This window comes from Patiria miniata, unplaced genomic scaffold (assembly GCF_015706575.1).
Source record: "Patiria miniata isolate m_02_andy unplaced genomic scaffold, ASM1570657v1 HiC_scaffold_10, whole genome shotgun sequence".
Classification (NCBI taxonomy): domain Eukaryota; kingdom Metazoa; phylum Echinodermata; class Asteroidea; order Valvatida; family Asterinidae; genus Patiria; species Patiria miniata.
The window spans coordinates 4,623,696-4,635,231 of NW_024037048.1; positions in this window are offsets into that span (position 1 = coordinate 4,623,696).

Genomic DNA, 11,536 nt, shown 5'->3' on the forward strand with positions numbered 1-11,536 from the left:
TCATTTTGTGAGGCTGCATCAGATTTGTATTGCTTTTTTTAAATTTCAGGCATAACACTTTTAAAAGATGTTTCAGAAGTTCAGTTGCTCAACCAGATGCCACACACTTCTTTTATTGTTGAAAATATGTTACCCTGAGATACGAGTTCACAAAATTATTCTGATCTTGGGTTTAATCACACCAATCGATGTTTTGTCCTAAATTTAAAACTTGATCAATTCATGTTCGACAAAACTGAAACGAAGATATTTTGCCATCCCGATGAGAAATTTAAAAAAAATCTAGAATATAATATAAAAGAAGAATCATCTAGCAACTAGCAAGCACTCATTGGCCAAGTTCGGGCGGGTCTTGTTCTTGACACGGGTATATCATTCTTGCAAAAGATCTTGTTCCGAGTGCAGTGTTCGTGGGTCGTGTTCCCGCCGTTCGAGGGCGAGAACAATGAAAATACTCGCGTCAAAAACAGACCGTCCGAACTCGGACGGCCATAGCGTGAGAAACTAGCTTTCTGGCTATATCGACAGAGGGCGCTATTTCTTATGTTTTCCCTCATGTAGAATTTTAGGCGTTTTTATCCCAAATTTTCTCATTCTCAAACAAACTGTGGATCGGGGAACAAAGTTTGTTCGATATGTTACACCATAATCTACGTGTCTGTGAAGTTTTATAAAATTCGGCAAGCAAGACCGCGTGGCGAGCGAAAAAAAAGTCCTCGTCCCACGGACTATTCGCCGCGATGAGCCAGCACCACCATGGTCGTCCGTCGGACACAATGGGTCGGACATTATCGCCGTCGGACAAAATGAGTCGGACTTAATCGGCCGTCGGACATAATCGGCTGTCGGAAACAATGGGTCGGACATAATCGGCCGTTGGACACAATTATTGTCGGACATAATCAGTCGGACACAATGGGTCGGACATAATCGCCTTCGGACGTAATGAGTCGGACATAATCGGACGTTGGACACAATGGGTCGGACATAATCGGCCGTTCGACATGATGGGTTGAACATAATCGGACGTCGGACATAATCGGACGTCGGACACAATGCCGGGTCGGACATAATCGGCCGTCGAGCATAATGGGTTGGACATAATCAGCTGTCGGACATAATGGGTCGGACACAATCGGCTGTCGCTCGTCAAAAATCTGTTGTCGGACGTAATCGACCGAACGGACATAATGGGTGTGAACAAACAAAACCTGTAAGACATCTCCTGACGATGACTAGAGCAGGCTTGTCGAAACGTTGAGACCAAAGACAAGTTTTTTGGAGCTTAAAGCAGGCCTGTTCTTGTCAGAACTACCTTGCGCAAGTTAATCAAAAGCAGGACAAGTTCTTATCAGAACTAAATATCTTTACCGATCGACAGTAGTTATTACCACATGGTGTTACCACAAACCGAAACGATACATCCCTTTTGATAAAAAAAAATATTTGCAAAGTGCCGATTGTGAACAATGTTTCATGCTCTATCTGATTACTGAGGGAGCTGTTGCTGTGAGTCACTTAGGAATACACTCTTCAGATTAAGTAGACGAAGATTAAATATAATGTGAAATTTAACACAAAGGTACATTTCAAGGATTGCATTTTAACAAAAATCCATTACAACGGCCCTTTAAGATTGAATAAAGGCCAACTGGCGGTTGCCCCTCCCCCTTCCCCTCTAGAAAATTGGGTTCTGCAAACGTCCTTTGAGGTGCTTGATTTTGTTCAACAGGGGAGTAACAAAACACCTCAAATATGGCTGCTGAATGCACAGCATCTATAAGCTTGAGCACCTGCATGGAGTTTCTTGACGCTCTTAAACAAAATACAAATAATGAATTTAGCCTTTTGGGGCAGCTGGACGGTGTTATTTGTTCCACAAAATCTCATTTACATTAAATCATTTTCATTCATTCATTCATTCATTCCTATTTATTTCCACTTAATCAATTTGAACAACAATTTAAATAAACGGATGAGATTAAGCGTCGGGCTTCTCCAAAAAGCAAGCCTGTCAAGTGGAGGAGCGCATTATGTGTGGAAATGAAATATATCATGGTAAATACTAATTACATTAAAGGGAATATACATCATTTGCTTTTGCTGTGATTTTCAGAAATGGATGGAATTGGGGGGTGGAAATATATAGCAAATATAGTTACACTGACTTTTGAGGTTTTGGGTTCGAAAAAGCAATAAAACCAAGAAAAACGATCATTTTCCTGTACTGTAGTCTGGTTCCCTGACTCCATATAAGAAGAAACAGAGCAGTTTACATACATTGGGGAATTGTAAGGTCAGGAGAACCAGTCTAGCTGGCTCGTACCCGTCATAGGTTTGTAATCGATTGCAAACAAGTGCGATGGTCAATTGGGGCCAGTATTTGAAAAAAAGCCAGTGTTTCCAACGCTGAGGCCGATCAGCGTTGGAAAATTGATACAAAAATACCACTTTTCTTGAAAATGACAGTATACCAGGTGCCATGATTTTACAGGGTGCTTGACACTGTCATTCACTAACAGCCCAGCAAGTTATTTCAAAATGATTTGGTAGTTTTATTTTTTGATGTTTGCAAATGTTGTATTTTCCCTTTAAGTCGTGAAAAAAGATGATGGTGAAAAAAGGACATTTGAATGGCTACGCCTATGTGGCACCCGGTGTTCAAGAAAAATGGTACTTTTGTTAATATTTCTAACGGTGGTCGGCCGTTGAAAAAACTAACTATTTTTCAACCACTGCTAAAAATTTACCATTTTTGTTCCAATCCAAATTTTGTTTGCTATTGGTTCCATGTTCATGAACGGGTGCATGCCAGCTAGACTGGTTCCCTTACCTTACAATTTTCCGGCATTTTTGATCCATTTCATCTTCAGTGGAGTCAGGGAACCAGACTACCAGAACATTTTTGTTTTTCTTGGTTTTTCCCGCATTTTCGAACGCAAAACTTCAAACATGTCAGTGTAACAATATTTGGTCTATTATACGTAATTCATTTCTAAAAATTACAGCAAAAGCCAATGGTGTACATTCCCTTTAAAAGAATCTATACACAGCAAATAAGAATGATAGTAATATAAGAATTAAGCACCACAGTATTTTTCCAATAGCAGACACTTGCGCTTTTTCTTAACTAAAAGGTCGACTAATAACACCTGTAAGAGTTAAATTTAATGAGTTCCAGAATTTGGGGCCCTGATAGACTACTTAATCATTTACGTTTAATTGTGCATGACATATGTCTAACTACATAATGATGCATATTAATATTTTTTTAATTCAAATCTATAATTTTTAAATTTATTAAAAATTATACATTTTTGTCCCGATTGTGAAACATTTTAATCTTCGGTTTCATACGAAAAAAAAAATTCTTTTGAAATATAATTTGCTTGTAATGCCGACCTTTTAAGCGCCAAAGAGGTCGCCACTCTAATAATCGTCACGGCGCGTTGGCACGCTAGAGGAAACACTCGTCACACTAATTGCTCCATATCGCAGGACTGGGTTTCCAGGGCAACCATATTGAATGATAGTCTGTAATTTGTTGTAGCAGCATAACCATGCGCATCACACTGCCGTTGAGATACGGATACAACTTCGTGAGTTCGAGTTCGAAGACAGCAACATGAATCCGAACTCGTGTGGTCCATGTGCATGTACATGTAGTCGTTGCCGTATGCATTGTTGGGGAAAAAATGGAATCGATGTAGAAACCAATGTGTTCAAAATTTAGACTTCAGGCGCGGATCCATAGGGGTGGGGGGAAAAAATCCGAACCCCCCTGGTCCGACACCAAAAATGCTAGTAATAATGTCCGCCCTACACAAAATACGTACAGAGCTACCTTGGTTAGGGGGTAGATGTACATTATGCTGTGATATAGTGTTAATAATCGTCGGATTTGAACAGCGCCCCATGGAAAGTATGGTACCCCCCCCCCCCCCCCCCCGGCCGCTTTGTTATTTTACGGAGGCCAAGTGTCCGGAGAAAAAAAACGTTTCTACATTTCAGATTTTTTTTGCCGATGAAAACACCACCTGCAAAAATTCCTGGATCCGCCCCTGGACTTTGATAACATTCTCATGCCGGGGGATTCATGTTTATTTCTTGGAACTTCAATACTTGAATGCATGGTCTTAGTCAGCCCTTCGAGGAGTAAATTGCATTGTTTGTTGGTACAAACAAAGTAACAAACAAACAAACAAACAAACAAACAAACGAGGCTGAGCTTGAAAGACCGTCTTAGTCTTCCTTGAGTCAAAATATGGTTGCATTTTCTTTTCTATGGTTCTTTTACATCAAATAACAACCCACTTATCAAAGACCACAGAGGGAAGATGAGTGGGTACACTCCATAAGAAGGTTGAACAAAGAAATTGCCTAGAGTGGATTTCTACATGAACAATGTATTGTTCTCATTGCAAAATCACATTAAGTGATAATGTGAGTTGAACAATTAAAAGATAAACGAAAACATTTCCCTAGAGCACCATTTGTTACGACCATATGGAGTTTATAAAATACGATTCTCACCCACACTGCATCTGTCAATTACATTAATTTCTACGCCGTCCCTGCGTGTATGCGTGAATATTATTATGAGGACTACTGTATTACATCTGCTTTTACAATGAACAACGCAGCCAGCATATATACCCGATGGTCCGCCAAATTACTTCACACTTCTATCTTCCGGGAATTGAGATTCAAATCATGTGCAATATGTTCTTTGATTTCCCTTCACATTAGTTAGATTGGATGTGAACTTTGTCCTTTTGAAATTCGCTCTCCGGAAATATGATATCCTTGCCTTTAAGCATAGACAATTTGTTTACAGCTTGAACTAAGTGAAAGGACGTTTCTGTTCAGTAGGATCTCCTCAGCGTGGCACAGTTGCCATCAATTGGCTGAAATAATTTTTTTATAATACATGTAGTATATGATACCATGATCATAGTACCATATTTAAATAGGGGGCGCTGTTCAAATTCGACGATTATTAACACTAGAATACAGGATGGTGTACCGTATTTTGAACAGGCGGACATCATATAATTTTTTTGGGGGGCGTCACGGGGGGGGGGGGTTGACTTATTTTTTAGGAATTTGTATGATAATTTTTTGGGACAGAGCTGGGGGTTTTACCCCCCCCCCCCCTCCCTCTGGATCCGCGCCTGGATTTAATACCAGGGGTTCATTCAACTTAATAAACGATAAAAGCACAAAATGATAGGGACCATTATAAATGATACGCGTGCGGGACAAAGCTGCTTGTTAAATCACCATTTTTCGTGGTTATTTCATCCAGTGGAGTAAATAGGGTTCAACTTTTGGGGGAGGTGCACCTGCGGGTGCATACATTTTTCAAGGGGGCACTGAAGGCAATTATATATATATTTGTTCAACTCAAGATTTTAAATGGGAAGGGGCACCGGGGGGGGGGGCGGCCATCCGCTGGGGTACTCTCTAAATGTAAAAAAGTGAAAAACCATTTAATTGCAGAGCCATAATTATGGGGGACAACTCTTTTTGAGTGGTTTTTCACTCTTTTAGGAAGTTTGCATCTTTTTGAGTGGTTTTTACTATGGTCCATAGTGAAAAAAAAACACTCTAAAAGAGTGAATTAACCAGAGCCATGCATGTGGGGACAACTTTGCGTGTTTTCCCCCACTCTTTTACATTGTAGAGAGTACTTGTCCCCCCCCCCCCCCTTCCCGTAGTTAAGCCACTGATTTCATCGGGCATATTATTGGCAATGTGTATTTCACATAAACATGTTAAGATATATATGGGTTTGGTGAAATATTCACACAAAATACGGTGATTTAACCAGTTAGTTTTTTTTTTCGAGCAGGTTGTCACACCGGCATGTTATGGAAGGGGGGGGGGTACCAAGGGCGGACCCACAACAACATTTTCCTCAAATTTTCAGGGCAACGACTGACCAGGCAAGGGCTGCAAATTCGAAAAGCAGGAGGGGCAGGGAAGGGGGGTTGGTCCCCTTTAGACTTTATTCACATATCATAAAGGAAGCATAGAGTAAAAAAAAAATATGTATACATTCCTCTTCTGTTTAATTACTCACAAAGGATTCAAGTCCTTGGCAAGCGGCAAATTTGGTTTGTGTGTGTGAGTTTGTTTCTGCATTCAATAGGGGACTGACGTTGAACAATAGCGGGCAACAGGGTCCCCAATTCCCAAGAGATCCCCAGTTTGGATTCGTGTACAAAACATATGGGAGGTCTTAGGCTAAAAAGTTAAAAGTACAAGCAAAAGAGGGTCAATAGGGGGTCCCCGATTGCAGGCAAATACACACTTGGGGAGGGCACGTGGCCCCCACCCATCCCCCACCCAAGCCCAGCCCCCATCCCTCCGGCTGCTTCCGAGTCGCATACGTATCCTGTACCCGTACCATTTCCGATGGTCCCAATGGGTCCCTAATGTCATCCGCGATATTACGTATTGGCAATGGAGTCTTGTAATGAAGACACCGTGGACACAAGGAAAGAAAGTAAAGACAGGAAAACGACAGTGATAATGCATTTGAGACACCCAACCTCCCCCTCTCACTCCTCTCTTTGGAGTCCAGAATTCCATGCACCCAATAATACAAATAGGCACATTCAGTAAATAGATTGGTTCCTAAATGCACATTCCTTGCAAGTGTCGCTAGCTTGACCCCTTTGAAGTCTCCTTGCACCCAGAAACCCCTGACTTGTCCCCTTTACGGAACATCGGCAATGGCCGAGAAAAAGATCTTGCAATAGTATAATTTAGGCCTATGATTCAATCAACCGAGAAAGGCAAGTGCCCGTATAATAAACCCTCATTTGTAACACTTTCAGCGTACGCACGTTGGAAAGTCTCTCTACGGTAACACACGATGGTCTTCAATGATTCATCGAACTGGATGCGAAGAATGTCCGAGCGATCGTCTGGAGGATGGGTTGGAGATTATCGTGCTGTCACTTTGCTGAAGCTGAGTCCTGTTGACATGTCTGCCGTAAATACTTAAACATTTTTTCAGATGCGTCTTAAATGTAAGTGTCAGGATGTAGGCACTGGGCACTGCACTCTTGTAGAATGTTCCTGGGAGTACACTCGGGCATTGGTAGTATATTTTGAATGCTTCAAAATCCATTGGGATACGTGTTTTGACTGATAGGGATGGATGCGTCCACGTTATTGCGAACATGTGTGTGCTTAGATTTTCTGACACTGATTCAAGACCTACAATTCATTTTCCAGACACAGTCATTCTGTATGTCCTATATTCAAAGAGTAATAGCCCGTGTCGCAAACTGGCGTCTAGAGCTATTCGACTACGTCTACGTCTATTGCCAGCTTGTTCCCACGTTGTTACGGACCTAATTTGAGATTCGGGCGCAACCCTACTCTGGTAGCTGCTATTTTGGAGGCTTATTTATTTGAATTCATGGGTGAGGGTAGCAATGAAAATTTTTAAACAATCGTATCAAAAAGCGACCCCGAATTCTTTTCTCTCACCAGAAGAATTAAACGGAGGATTATGTGCCAATTTTTTGAAATCAATTGCTTAGCTTTTCTGTGTTCCCCCGCATGCCCGAGTGGGTGAACTGCTCAAAATTGCAGGATAACTAAGTGAATATAAACCCAACAAGATATAAACAAGTCAATTCTGTAACCATAAAGCTTCTCGTACATATATCTGAGTGTTTGAAAACACACCGATGCTAACAGCTGACCTAGTCGACTCTAATCTTCCCTATTAATATTGTGAAGCTTCAAATTGATTGGTTCGAGGCGTCAACACATGACAAGATGTGCAACACCTGTACGGGCGAAGTGATGTAAACTCACGCTAATGACCTGACACCGTGATTCGGTAGTGCGCAGCTGCTCAAAACACGCGGGACCATCTCCAAGAATTCTAAAATAATGTCAGTTTTGACAGTGATTGTGATTGCGCGTGTCTCCGTATGGTCGAAGATTGTACAATCATGAGAGTCTCTTTGCACCGTCAACGACCCTTCACAACCAGTCGGAAGCAAACACCCATCATCTCTGGCGCTTCGGAGGTGTCATCCCGCCGGACGACAAATTGTAATTTAAGTGAGAACCTTCAAATTGAAACATAAAATACGCAGCGCCTTGATGAAGGCAGTCTTGGTCATTAGACAAATTGGATGTTCCCTGTTGTCACGAGCTTTCCTCTTTCATTTGTTTTTTCCTTCTGGGTTGTGCATTGGATGCAGAGGCTTATCCAGTGGTTGTTTGTTTTAGTGTAATTTATTTACACAAAAAAAATGTACAGGAGTGATTATGTCGTTTCAACGGAGAAAGTCCACAAGAAGGATCTGCACAAGCCAAGATTTTGGTTCCGAGTCACTGATGAGGTATCTCCCTTGCGATTTTAGAGTCACTACATAGATTGAGAGAACATAGCCTATACCGCTAGCGGACGAGAAATATTTAAAAAAAAAAACACTAAGTTAAGCAGTTAAGAAGCCAGTCTTGCGAGTATTTGCTGTCAGAAATCAGGAATCCTTTAATCTGAGCCACTTTTTCATTTTTTGTTCATTTGTCCTGTTTTTTTTTTTAAAACATAGCTGTCATGAACGTTAAGGAGGCAAGATGTTTGACAGAAGTTGTTATTGTGTGTTATTGTCTCAAATTTTAGAATTTTGGTAGAAAGAAATTTCAGAAAATAACATTGGTTTTAGGCCTACGTTGGTTTTTAACGAATGGAGAAAAATAGCAAGAAATGTATTGAACAGAAAGTTAGGAAAATAGATAAAGAAACAATCCTAGATTAACTGGAAAGAATCGAAAACTCATTGAGACGCGAAGGTAGACACTGGTACAAGACTTAATGTCCGACTTTCTTGTTCATCTCATGGAATCAATTAAACACAGTCGCCTTCAAACCTTAATGAAAAGTAATCTGGTCGCGCGTGTGGTGTTGTTTTACATGCCTAACACAGATGGTATAATGGCAGATTTTATAATGGAAGGGTGAAATTACATCCTAGCGAATGTCCAATTAGACCTGGAAACGAATCGGATTATTTGAGCTGTTCCCAGTATCGCTCTTGATCCTAACATTCGATCAATCGGGAATTGGACAGCTATACTGTAAGTTGATCGCTTGATATTGAAGTAACGTTTAAAATATGCAGACTTCATGGCTTCGTCATTGAATTAATTTAAGCTGCATTTGAGACCACATTGCACAGAGCTTTGCATGTAAGCGCCGAAATGAATTACTTAGCAAAGTAGATTACCGACACCAGCGAAAATATCATGCAATGTACGAAAATGGTCTAATTAGTTTGCTGTATAAAAGTGGCCCCTGGGCCCAAGCCCACTGAGCTGCTATAGAAAACATTCCTTTATAGCAGATGTATTTGCCGCGTAAAAAAAATCATTTGAGAATTTATCGTAACCGACATTTTATTGCATGACATTATGGCTTATTAACTACCATTGCTAAGTAGTTTTGATTCTTAGCAAAGTTCATTGCTTTGCTTCTCTAAGTTTCTGCATTTTATTTCCTGGGTTCGTGTTATCACAAACCAGTTAAATTCAGCAATGTTGAACTAAATTACACTGACCATATATACCAGTTTTGAACTATTATTTAGAGTGAAATAGGTCAGAAAATGGCCCTTATATCAGTTCCGTGAATTGTATACAAGGGATCAGATTTTAAAATGACCAATTAGGAGCTTAGGTTTTATCATGTATCGCTTTGTTGGGAATGTGCGCAAAGACCATTATTAGGTTTAATAACTGAGAATTGCACTACGGAAGTATGAATATTTTCAAAGCAAAAATGGCATTCAATGACGCATCATAATATACACTCTGCCTGATTGTGGGCGGTTGGATGAAGATATGCTATATTTGGTGTATGCACTTCATAATGACATACCAGCAGAATTGCAACAGCTGCATAATTTTAATATAGCCTATACCATCTGAATGTTAATATACATTGTATATAGCAAGTCCATGGTCATCTACTACTGATCGACAGCTTTAATGTGGTTTATTGCTAATAATATTACTCATGCATAAACTGAAAAATAGTAAAAGTGAGCAATTTTTATTCATATTCGTTTCAGGAGGTATTTGAAAAAAAGAATAATAATTTATTCGGGTCCCATTTATGGGGAGTTATTTTGCGAACGGGAAATAGCTGGGGTTAGGGGTATAGGTGATAGTGGATGGGTGAATAGGGAGATTGGGTTAGTATTTGGGATGGCTTGGGAAGTCGTGGTTGGGTGATGATTTAGGTTGGGGCCTCAGGTGGCGGTCTATAGGGTTTGGGGTGTGTTGGATAGAATCACGAGGCGGGCAACGGAGTTTACGTAGTGATTTATTCCATGTCGCCTATAGGAACTACATCACAAAGCCCACCTGCTGCTGAAAAGATGATTGCAATAATTAGTCATCTTGTTCAAATCCATGCGCGTTATTGGGCCAGCGCGGCTTTATTTGATGGATTAAAATTAATAAACAGTCTGATCGCATTTGTTAAAATTCGCGCCCATCAATTTCAATCGCAGAAAGTCCGAGTGGTAAATTCGTGTCCACTTCCTGTCTGTTCTGCTCGCCCCGACAGACCAACCAAAGCGCCGACCTAATGCATTTGTAATGGCGCCCAACCATTAAAATTTCTTTCCGAGCGCTAGGGCAAATTTAAAAGAATAAATAGACCATGACTTGAGGTCCACCAATCATCACGGCTGTGGAGGGAAGAAAAGGGTATGGGGTAAATATAGAACGACCAAATTGAAAGCCCCAGTTCGGATATAAGAGCGCTGAAAAATAATGATTGATGGTGACATCACGTGTTAGCCTCTTTCGAGAAATAGGCGTTCGTGTTGCTGCGGCTTGATGTGAGACTATGATAGTTGTCATTTCTGCATGACCCTCCGAATTAAATGGCTACGGCAGTTACACACGATTCTATTAGAAGTGGATTCAGCCGCTTCCATAGGCGCATTGCTAGCCGTAGCCATAGACTAGTCCACGAGCGCGGCGTGGAGGCCGTCCTCTATGATGTAGTCAATATCAGTCTTGATCTGCATAGCATGCAGCAAGGCAGGCGTATAAATGATCGGTGGCAAGGAGGCTCAACGCCGTCATCAATAAAGGGCCATCACACTTGATCGCGGTAGTGAGAGGAAATAGTACAAGGTGTCGGGAACGCAACAACGCACCTCGGCCAGCTGAGAAAAAAACCAGCCCTGAACCGTCGATGCAGATTCTCAGCACGTTGTTTTCCTTGTATCGCCGACATCACAGTTTGTTTTATTTTCCTCTTTGGCTGCCATGTTTCTTTAATACTATTAGAATTACTTGTTCGAGATAGTGCGTTAAGCTGGACATTTTAAGCCATCTGAGACTTATCGATACTTGGTTTCGCTTATACTTTTCCCCGCCGGATATAAACCGGCTGGTGTGATAGATTGATCAGAGGGCTAGGGGTATGATGAGTCGATGATGATAGGGGAATTGGCCGGCGTAGCATCGTGGTCCCACCACACTG